This window comes from Geotrypetes seraphini, chromosome 2, assembly GCF_902459505.1.
Source record: "Geotrypetes seraphini chromosome 2, aGeoSer1.1, whole genome shotgun sequence".
Classification (NCBI taxonomy): domain Eukaryota; kingdom Metazoa; phylum Chordata; class Amphibia; order Gymnophiona; family Dermophiidae; genus Geotrypetes; species Geotrypetes seraphini.
This window is the reverse complement of record NC_047085.1, coordinates 101512193-101524410: the sequence shown is the minus strand read 5'-3', so window position 1 is coordinate 101524410 and position 12218 is coordinate 101512193. Positions and strand designations below refer to the sequence as shown.

The window sequence follows — 12218 nt, the reverse complement described above, 5'->3', positions numbered from 1 at the left end:
TTAGCAGAAACCTTTTTGTGTCTTTGAATTTAATCTCATAATAATAGCCTTACTGGGTCAGATCAATGGTCCATCAAGGCCAGTAACCCGTTCTCACAGTAGCCAATCCAGGTCCCTAGTACCTGGCCAAAACCCAAGGAGTGGCAATATTGCCAAGGAGTAGCAATAATACCGATCCAGAGCAAGCAGAGACTTCCCCCATGTCTTAATAACAGACTATGGACTTTTCCTCCAGGAATTTGTCCAAACCTTTCTTAAAACCAGCTGCGCTATCTGCTTTTACCACAACCTCTGGCAACGCGTTCCAGATCTTAACTATTCTCTGAGTGAAAAAAGATTTCCTCCTATTGGTTTTAAAAGTATTCCCCTGTCTGCTGATATTTCCATAGATGGTTTTGTTGCAGTGGGTCTTGCTGAATTGGTGGGGGGTAGCTGGTCTCGTGTGGATTGAGTCTTTGTTTTAAAAAAAGTTAGCTAGTTCTGGGGCTGTTTGGAATAGAGGGGTAGTTGCCATTTGTGATTTTGTTCGTGTTGGTTAGGTTATCTAATACTGAGAACAGTTTGTTGACTTTAAGATTATCTTCTGTGCTGATCTGTTTAGAGTAGTACTCTTTCTTCTTTTGTGTAAGTAGTGATTTATATTCTAGGATTTTCTGGTGCCACAGAAAAGGGAACATATGTTTTGAAAAGATTTCTATAACTGTGTATGTATTCTCACTTTCGGAAGGTAGCATTAATGCAGGGATAACGACTGTTTTAGTGTGTACATGCATGTGACTGAGTCACAGTAGTGCAGTGAAGTGAACTGGTAGGCAAAGTCTTCTAAAAGTCATCTGAGAGACTTGAAAATGAACATCTGTCCACTGTCCAGCCAAAGACAATACTGCATTTCCTAAGATTAGTGACCTTTTGAAGCAAAACTCCAGGAAAGGCATCCTTCAGTCTCTAAACTAAACTAAACCTTAGGTTTGTATACCGCACCATATCCGCAAGCATAGAGCTCGGCACGGTTTACAGAGCTGGAATAGAAAGGAACGCCAATGAAGGGTTATAGGATAGGTGTAAAAAGGGTATAGAGGGACTAGAGTACCGGAGAGAGGGGAAGAGTTACATTTTTGAGAAGAGCCAAGTTTTCAGATGTTTATGGAAAAGTTGGAAGGAGCTCGAATTTCGGAGCGGGGATGAAAGGTTATTTCACAGCTCAGTGGTTCTAAAGGGGAGGGATGTCCCTAGTTTTCCTGCATGGGATATACCTTTTATAGAAGGGAAGGATAGTTTTAATTTTTGGGAGGATCTGGTGGAATTAGGATTTGAGGAATTCCAAAATAGTGGAATAACGGGAGAAAGGATGCCGTGTAAGATCTTGAAAGTTACAAATCTCTGAAGATACAAATCCACTCAGGTTTTTAGGACTTTCCTATTGTCATGTACACTACTCTGCCTGAACTGTTTAATCCATTGCAGGCCTAGCTTATTACAACATCGTATTTTGGGGTTTATCGTCAACAAGTATGCGTGCCCCATAGGGCCAGAATTCAATAATACGGCTACTATGTGGGATTAACAGATTTGAGCATGATACTTTATATTACATTAAGATGTACTGGTTAACAGTGGAATGTCCTGTTAAGTATAAACTGTTATTGACGGTTTATTTGAGTTTGAATAGGTGATTTCCCAAATATTTACAAAACTGTATGATGCCATATGTGCCATCTAGATCACTGCGTTCTGCCACTAAATCCAAAAAGTACCAAGAAAAGTGTGGAATAACTTGTAAATTTCATGGCTCCACATCATTCCCTTCTTGGCTGGGCTGAGAACTTTTCGGCAGCCTTTCGTAGAGTAAAACAAGCTTCAAAAATTGAAAGATTTGTGTCAGTTCAAGAAATTGCTTAAATGTCACCTGTTTTGTCAGATGACATATGCACTTTAATACACAGGAACCGTTTGACTCGTATTGGTTACTAGCATCCTTTATCACATGTTGAAAGTTTTGGAGAAGAGTCTTTGCAGTCAGCCTTTTAGATAAATTGCTGTATGTGATGTATGATTGTTATTAAATTTAAGAACATAAGTAATGCCTCTGCTGGGTCAGACCAGAGGTCCATCATGCCCAGCAGTCCGCTCACGCAGTGGCCCATCAGATCTAGGACCTCTAAAGTAATCATCTATCTATACCCTTCTATCCCATTTTCCTTCAGGAAATCATCCAATCCCTTCTTGAACCTCTGTCCTATCACGCCCTCTGGAAGCGCATTCCAGGTGTCCACCACCCTCTGGATGAAGAAGAATTTCCTAGCATTGGTTCTGAATCTGTTCCCTTTTAATTTTTCCGAATGCCTCTCATTCTTGTAGTTTTCGAAAGTTTAACGAATCTCTCTCCACTTTCTCTATGCCCTTCATGAACTTGTAAGTCTCTATCATATCCCCTCTAAGGCTCCGCTTCTCCAGGGAAAAGAGACCCAGTTTCTCAAATCTTTCAGCGTATGAAAGCTTTTCCATACCTTTTATCAAGCGTGTCGCTCTCTTCTGAACCCTCTCGCTATATCCTTCTTTAGGTATGGTGACCAATATTGGACGCAGTACTTCAGATGCGGGCGCACCATCGCCCGATACAACGGCAGGATAACTTCTTTCGTTCTGGTTGTAATACCTTTCTTGATTATACCTAGCATTCTATTCGATTTCATAGCGGCCGCTGCACACTGTGCCGACGGCTTCATTGTCTTGTTCACTATTACCCCCAAGTCCCTTTTTTGGGTACTCTCACTCAATGACAGCCCTCCCATCGTGTAGCTGTACCTCGGGTTTCTGTTTCCTACGTGCAAGACTTTACATTTATCTACATTAAATTTCATCTGCCATCTCGTCCTCCACTCCCCTAGTTTGTTCAGGTCCCTTTGTAAATCTTCGCCGTCTTCTATAGTCCTAGCCCCATTAAATAGTTTGTTGTTGTCTGTGAATTTTCATCCCTGTTTCTAGATCATTTATAAATACATTGAATAGCAGCGGTCCAAGCACCGACCCCAGCGGAACATCACTTGTGACTCTCCTCCAGTCAGAGTAGTGGCCCTTCACTCCTACCCTCTGCTTCCTACCTGCCAACCAATTCTTGATCCATCTGTGTATGTCTCCTTCCACCCCATGGTTCTTCAGTTTCCGAAGTAGGCGTTCATGGGGTACCTTGTCAAAGGCTTTTTGGAAGTCTAAGTATACGATGTCTATGGGGTCCCCTTTGTCCATCCATTTGTTAATTCCTTCGAAGAAGTGCAATAAGTTTGTCAGGCATGATCTTCCCTTTGTTTTTAATTATGTATGTGAAGTTGAAATCTGCTTTGGATAAAGGGGGAATATAAATAACAAAATAAACTATAAACTATAGGAACCTCATGCATATTCATTATGCACATTCCGAAAACTCAAGCAGGTTGGTTTACACAGGGACTGGAGATTGTCATCCTGTAATAAATTTGTCTTTTAAAACTTTTGGTCAAAAACACTTTTAAGTTAAAAACAAAAAGGCATTTAGAGCAGTGGCGTAACCACAGGTAGGCCCATCTAGCAGGAGCGCCACACTGCCATCTTCCTTCCACAACATCCTGGAATCTGTCCTCCTATCTCTCAACCCCTTCCTTCCCTGGTATACCTTGCACACATCCTGGTTACTGCAGTGATTCATATCTGCTATTGGTGCTGACCCTGGAAGCTTCCCTCTACCACATCCTGCCAGACAGGAAACGGGAAGTTGCGTTAGTATGGGTTGAATTCGGTAGAGGGAAGCCTCCAGGGCCGGTGCCAGCAACAAAAATGAATTGCTTCAAACACCTGGATGTGTGCAATTTATACCAGAGAGGGACAGGGTTGAGAGAGAGGAGGTCAGATACCGGAGTGCCATGGAGGGGTGATGTTAGATGGGTTTAAAAAAAGCCTGTATCTTTTTAAAATATCTTCAGAAGGTAGAGGAAGGTGTATGTGGAAGGACCCATCGATGTTAACTGTGGGCCCATTCAAAATACTAGGTCTTGCTATGCCACTGATTTAGAGATGCAAAATTAAAGAGAAAAATAAGCAATTATAAACATTGATAGAGCCTTTGAACTCAAACAGCTAACCAACTGATTAACATTAGACTTTGTATGTCTTGTCTAAAACAGCAGTCTCCGGAAGTATGACTAGCACAATACCCCAGATAGTAATTCTTGCAAAAGCAGATAATGGCAACACTAGTGAAAAACATATTTCTCATGGCTTACATAAGTAAAATATTACTGTTTGCATTTCACAAGATATAATTATACTGTACAAAATAAGTTTTTTTTTTCACCTTATCTTTATTGGAACATGATGTAATTCCACAGGAACAAATTGGAAAACTAAGCCTTACACAAAGAATGTATTTCATGTGACATGAGGAATGCAAACCAAATTATAGTGATACAAAGCATTTGTTACTTTATTGTTCCAATAAATGAATGCAAAGAAAGCAGATCAGTATTTTTCATAGAAATCTGGATCATTTACAATTTGTACTTTTGGAAGCTATCTGGAAAATATCTAAAACATTAGCAGAAAAAATTCATGAGGTGCTACACTGAGACAGAAGAACAGTTCATTGAGTCCAGTATCCTGTCTGACAGTGGCCAGAACAAAAAATAACAGCAATTCCACGTAGAAAAGTCCTTTCTCTATTCTTCATCCAGAGTAGAGCATCCCTCTCCTCCAGGCATATCACACACATCCCTCCAAGCATTAAAGGAATGTATGCATAGTCATGAAGCCACAGTCTACATGTGTGCAACTGTCAGCTCTGCCGGTCTCCTGCCCCAGAACAGGAAGTTAATGTCAGAGGTGGTTGGGGACCAACACAGCCAACTGCCATGCACATGTAGCCTGTAACTCCTATTAGAAGGCAGTAAGTGCTCCTTCATTAACCCAGCGTTGTCCAGTTAGCACATGGTTATCCTCATATAGTAAATGGATAATGCAGGAACACCCACACTCCAACCATGACATGCACCCTCCCAAAATATTTTTTAAAAATTGATAAATGCACAAGTTTTGTGTGCACAAACAGGCAAAATATCTATGAAACTTTAACATAGTTCTGTGGTAGCCTGCACATTAAGGGCTTAGCATGCTTTAGTAAAAGGACCCCTTAACCCTCTATTGCAGTGTATCGCAAACTGTGCTGTCAGGAATGCTAATAGGGAGTCTGTCACTGCCAGTGCCTCTCCTCCTTTCTGCCCCCCTCTCCCCCCACGACGTACCTCCATAAATTTTCTGCCAGCACGAGAGCTCAGAGCTGCCAGCACAAGAGCTCAGAGCATACATGGACATCGATGTCCACGCATGCTCAGAGGACCATGCAAGGGTGGGGCTGGGGGTAGAGTGGGGCGGGGCCATGTTTCCTCTTCTTTGTGTGTTGTAAAAAAACATTTGCTCTGTTAGTGTGCTGGAGCTAAAAAAAAAAAAAAGGGAAGGAGAGATATGTCAGACCACTGGTGGGGGGGGGGGGAGGAGGGAGGGAAGAAGAGAGATGTTGGACCATGGGAAGGAAAGAGAGATGCCAGACCATGGAAGAGATATAGAATGGAGAAGCAGATTTTGAGAAGTATAAAAATGGAGATAAGTTGAATGTTAAAAGTTAATGTAAAGATGGATATAAGGCAGAAAGTGAAGAAGGAGAGGAAAACAGCCAGTGGATAAGAAGGCTCTGGAAACACAGTTAAGAACACAGACAGAAGGAAGTGCAACCAGAGACTGGGAAAAGATGATTAGAAAAATAAAATCACCAGACAACAAAGGTAAAGAAAATGATTTTATTTTCAATGTAATGATTGAAATGTGTCAGGGGTCCTTTTACTAAAGCACGCTAGCCGATTTAGTGTGCTTGCTAACGTGTCCATTATATCCTATGGACCTGGAGGGAAGGAGAAGGAGAGATGCTGCTGGGAAAGGAATAGAGTTACTGCTGGACAGGAGAAGGAGGGAAGGGAGAAGGAAAAAAGGAAGGAAACAGCTGGCAGGGAGATTAGAGGAGGGGAAGGGGAGAGACAGGAATGAGAAAGTAGAGAGATTGATGATGGGAAGGGGTCAGCAGAGAAATAAGCAGAGAGGGACAAAGATGCTAGATCTGGTGTAGGAGAGATAAAAATGAGAGCAGTGAAGCTGGAATGAATCATGTAAAAAGGAGAGAGGGAGCACAGACTGGATGGAAAGGGGAGAGGGGCATAGAAAGAAGACAGATACCATATGGAAGGGGGAGAGGGCAGACAGTGGATGGAAAGGGCAGATGCTGGATTGAGGAGACAGAGAAGGCAGGTGCTGGAAGGAAGAGAGTGAAAAGAAGATGAAAGCAGAAACCAGCGACTACAAAAGGTAGAAAAATAATTTTATTTCTATTTTGTGATTAGAATATATCAGATTTGAAATATATATCCTGCTAGAGCTGGTGTTAGACATAACTAGGGACTGCAAAGCCCAGGCAGTGCTTCTATAGCTTCCAGCTGGCTTAGGGTTCTCTCTGACCAGGGGGCAGTTGCCCTAGTTGCACTCCTCTAACACTATCCTGTCATGTGTGACTGCGGTATTCTGTTAGAATGATATTTCTGTGTAGCATTCTGTAATAATTTGGCTTATTCAGTTTTCTTGATAGTAGAGGGGATATATGTGAAGGGGAGGGGAGACAGGGGTTTTGTTGATCCTTGCTCTGTATTATTTGTATTTATAAAATGACAATTGTACAGAATATTGTTTCTTTTTCTACTTTAATAAAATACATTCAATATAAAATCATAACTGAGGCTTGTGCGGATGGGATCAGATGGTTTGCGGGGACCGAGCTCGCAGAGACGGGGCAGAAACGGTTTTTTTTAATTTCAGTCCTAGTAGTTTGCTAGTCCACAAAATAATTCTTTTATTTCCGCCGGTCCATAGGTGTAAAAAGGTTGAAGAATACTTTTCTAGAATACCAGAGTTATACACGTCCACCATGCACACCAATATTTACACCAGTTTGGGCTCAGAAATCCACTCTAAGCACTATTCTACAAAAGGCACTTAGCCCAGAGCACCCTTATAGAATAATGCTTAACGTGGGGTTTTCCCTGAGCCTAAATTTGTGCATCATTTATAGAATTTACCCTTTAAAAGTGAAATTTATTTTTTTGTTTTGAATTTTTGGGTGTTTTTGTTTGTTTTTTTTGCTTTTTTGTTCTTGATTTGAGCTGAGAACATGGTTTTAGAATGATCTTCTATGCTTAATTCCACATGTTGATATGAGGGCAGTGACAATATATCAGGAAAGCATGAATGAGGATCACAAATGGTCCAGTGAAGCTGATATCACATTAAACAATTCAAAATCACAGTCTGAGTAAAAATCAGTATCAGATGGATTTCTTTAGTTTTCCTGAAAGACCTTGGCATCACAGATTAGCACCCCTTCCCCTTTTTACAAAACCGCACAATAGGTTTTAGCGCCAGCCGGCATGCTGAATGCTCTGCGCTGTCTGATATTCATAGAGTTTCTATGAGTGTTGGAACAGCACAGAGCATTCACTTGAAAATATTCTCTGTCAAGCCTAATATGATATAGATTTATCTCCTTAATATTTCTTGAAATGTTAGTGCTTGTAATTAGTATCAGACTGGTTAACTGAAATAAAAACCCATTTGTTCATAGAACAGGATCAGCCCAACCAGTATCAGAGAAAACTTCTTTTATAACCCACCAGAACAGAAGGATCACCTGTAGGGAGGCGGGCGGAGGGGGGTTGGACCCACTTCCATGTTTGTTCAGTCCAAAACAGTGTTAAGAGCAATGTGGATCTACTGTATGCACTGATTGCCACCAGCCATGATTATGCATGTGGCTTGTCAACTGGAAAATGATTTAAGAACAGTATTTTGGTGCACATGCAAATAAAGGTTAAATTAGCAATCATCGAGAGAACCAGTTTTATGATGCAAGCTGAATTTTTTTATATGTGAGAATCAAACTTTTCCAGAAATTTTGAAAATACAGAAAAAAGTAGAACTTTTGTGAAAAATTGAAATATAAGCAATGTGTTTTAGTAAAATATAAATGTACGTATTATAATACTTTGTAAGTCCATAAAGGGACAATTTTCAGAACAGCATGTACTTTATAACCAGTGGGTTTTGCACCTGCTGTCAAAGAGAACCATATATGTGTAATTTCCTCTGCACAGAAGGAGCCGAAAGCCAGAACTCTCCCATCCACCACGAAAAGAAACAGGACCCAATTCTTCAACTCTTAACCGCCACCATAGAACCATTCAGGCATCAGGCAACAGCTCCCTCAGCTGCCAGATCGGAGCAACTGTCAAACTGGAAATCGGTAGGTGAGCTCAAAAGAAGCAAACACCAACGAGACTGGAAGTCCCAAATGAAAACAGCAGAGACAGAACAAAAAACCAACAAAAAAAAAATTTAAAAGAAAAATCAACAAAGGCAAAATAAAACAAAAGCAGGACAAGGGAGACAGCACAGAAGATGAGGTCTCATTTCTTGAGTCCTCTAAGGACACAATTACAAAACGTGCTACACTCTTGGTAGCTTTCAAATCAGAACTAGAGAAACAGGTTAATTTGAAGTTGTACTTTACTAAGAAACAAGCTCTGTTTTGTGGCCAACGAGTGTTAATATTTCCTGATATTTCTAAGCAGACTCAGATAAAGAGGAAGCAGTTTCTATTGCTCAAGCCTTAGCGGTGGGTGCGATCTTCTTCTTAAAATTTCCCTGTAAATGTCTTATTTCATTTGACCTAACTGGCCGCCATCTTGTTGGAATATTCATTTCTATCTCTATCTCTACCTCTGTCTTTATATTTTTATCTTTACTTTTCATAAATTCTTTCTTCAGGTACTTTAGTTAGATTGTGAGCCTTTGGGACAGTTAGGGAATCTCCAAGTACCTATCTTATTTATTTTTATTTGTTGTATCTTTTAATGCATCATTTTTGTAAACCGCTTAGAAACCTCATGGTTATTAGCGGTATATAAGAATTAAATTAAATTAAATTATTGATATACCCTTGCAACTCCCATTTCAAATCCTATAAGGCGTGCCAAACTCCAGCCCTGGCTGACTTCTGTGATCCGTTACTTACGTTCCTGTGCCCGATCTGCAGAACGTCTTTAGCTGAAATTCCGCACACATTCTGACTTCGTGAATTTCAAATTCCTGCTAACCTCTTTCCAGTCCACCCTTTCATTTGCTAAACAAAACTACTACTTCCACTTGACTAATTTTCTTGGATCTAACCCTGTCTCTTTGCCACATTCAACTCTCTACTCAAAGTGCCTTCACCTCAAACCCCCCCCCCCTTTTCACTTTCTCTCCAGATTATGGCTGAGTACTTCCAAAACAAGGTACACAAGATTAACCTCGAGTTCTCAACCAAATCACCTTCACCTCTTCCTCCTCCAGTCAACTCTGTCAACCCTCCATCAACCCCTGCAGCCTTTGTTTCTTCTCTGAAATCACTGGAGAAAACTGCACGTTTTCTTTCCTCCACCAAACTCATTACTTGTTCCTCTGATTCCACTCCCATCCATCTACTTATTACCATCTCTCCTACTTTCATTCCCTCTATCTGCCACATCCTCAACTTATCATTCTCCACTGCAACTGAGCCCAACAAGCATGCTGTAGTTACCAGTGAATGTCAAGGTGACAAAATTCATCACCATTCCCATCCCTGTGGATAAGCGCAGGAAACCATCGCATGTCATTCTTTAGTGTCTAGCTCAATCTTAGTCCTTCTACACCAGCATTCTTCAATGCAAGGCTTGAGGGTCAGTGGCTGTGCCCATTCATACTCTGATTCTTACATCTCTCCTTAAAGAATAATATGGAGATAGTTTCCTGCGGTTATCCGCGGGGAAGGGAACGGTGATGAATTTTGTCACTGTGTCATTCTCTACACCGCTCCTCAAAAAATCTTTGCTGGACCCTACCTGCCTCTCCAGCTAAAACCTCACCTATCTCCACCCCTTCTTAACCAAGCTACTTGAACATGCTGTTCACCGCTGTTGTTTTGACTTTCTTTCATCTTGAACTATCCTTGATCCACATCAATTGGGCTTTCACCCTCTTCATTCTATGGAAACTATCCTTGCTAAAGTCTCCAATGCCTTGTTCCTGGCCAAATCCTAAAGCCTCTACTCCATCTTCATCCTCCTTGATCTATCTGTGGCTTTTGATACCATAGATCACCACCTACTCATCAATACGCTGTCGTCACTTGGATTTCAGGGCTCTGTTATCTCATGGGTTTCTTCTTATATTCCTTATTGCACTTTTAAAGTGTACTCTGGTGGATCCTACTCTACCGCTATCCCGCTATTGGTCAGTGTACTTCAGAGTTCTGACCTGAGACCTTTCTCCATCTATACTTCTGCCCTTGGTGCTCTAATATCCTCCCATGGCTTTCAGTATCACCTCTATGTTGATGGCTCACAAATCCACCTCTCTACACCTAAAATTTCTACAGGAACCCATGCCTGAGTCTCAGCCTGACTGTCTGACATTTCTACCTGGATGTCTCCTGCCATCTAAAAGTAAACATGGCCAAGACTCCTTATCTTTCTTTCTAAACCCACCTCTCCTCTTCCTCCGTTCTCTATTTCTGTGGATCACACTATCATCCTCCCTGCCTCATCAGCTTGCAACCTTGGGGGTCATCTTTAAATTATCTCTCTTCTTCTCTTCACATATCCAACACCTGTTCATTTCTGCATACAGTTCAAACTCCTCTTATTGACCTACAAGTGTATTCACTCTGCAGCTCCTCAGTACCTCTCCCCTCTTCTCTCTCCATTCATTGGGTAAGTCTCTGTTGTCTACACCCCTCTCCTCTACTGCCAACTCCGTCCCTTCTACTTTGCTGCACCATATGCCTTGAACAAATTGTCTGACTCGGTATGTCAGGTTCCATCTCTGGCTGTATTCAAATCCATGCTAAAAGCCCACTTTTTTGAAGCAGTTTTTAAATCCTAACTCCAATCAATTTGTAAAGTACTCATGTCTGTCATTCTCTCTAGAGTTCCTTATCCATCTGCCTTATCATTCCCTCTGTAATTCCCTACCTGAGCAGCATGTATACAGTAGACTCACTTTTGTCCTGTTTGTCTGTCACAACTAGATTGTAAGCTCTTTCAAGAAGGGAATATGTGTGTCTGGTAGCACTATAGAAATAAGTAGTAGTTCCCCTTTAAGGTAACTGCATAAGTAGTAGTAGTTCCCTTTTAAGGTAGCTGCATAGATCTGCATTTCTTTGTAGTGCACCTATATTTATTCTTCCACACATCTAGATTAACTAAGGAGATATTTATGCTAAAGTGTGCTAAGTTTTGCACCTAGCATGTCTTAAGAGCAAAATTAAAACACGTTAAGTACAAAGACTGCAGTAATTGTTGAGAACCTGTCCACCATGTTCTCTACAATTTCAGATCCAGATGAGCCCTCAAGTTAGATTTGGCTTCTGGCAACTACATATAGTAAAGCACTGATAAAAGAAAACATCGATGAACATTTGGGAAGAAACGAACTTCTGAAAACAAGCCAACATGGTTTCTGCAGGGGGAGATCGTGCCTTACTAACTTATTGCACTTCTTCGAAGGAATTAACAAAAGGATGGACAGGGGAGACCCCATAGACATCATATACCTTGATTTCCAAAAAGCCTTTGACAAGGTGCCTCACGAACGTCTACTCCGGAAACTGAAGAATTATGGGGTGGATGGAGACGTACATAGATGGATCAGAAACTGGACTGGATGAGGGTCACGAGTGGTGTTCCACAGGGCTCGGTGCTCGGACCGCTGCTATTTAATATATTCATAAATGATCTAGAAACAGGGACGAAGTGTGAGATAATAAAATTTGCGGATGATACAAAAATATTTAGTGGAGCTGGGACTAAAGAGGAATGTGAAGAATTGCAAAGGGGCTTGAACAAACTGGGGGAATGGGCGGCGAGATGGCAGATGAAGTTCAACGTTGAGAAATGTAAAGTATTGCATGTGGGAAGCAGAAACCCAAGGTACAACTATACGATAGGAGGGATGTTATTGAATGAGAGTACCCAAGAAAGGGACTTGGGGGTAATGGTGGACATGACAATGAAGCCGACGGCACAGTGTGCAGCGGCCGCTAAGAAAACAAATAGAATGCTAGGTATAATCAA

The 12218-nt window shown here is 41.3% G+C and overlaps 1 protein-coding gene across 5 annotated transcripts in view; it reads left to right on the top strand.

Annotated features, from left to right (window-relative positions):
• SULF1 (sulfatase 1) overlaps positions 1-12218 on the top strand; it is a 245651-nt gene that overhangs the window by 147219 nt on the left and 86214 nt on the right. The gene's annotated exons all lie outside the window — the stretch shown is intronic.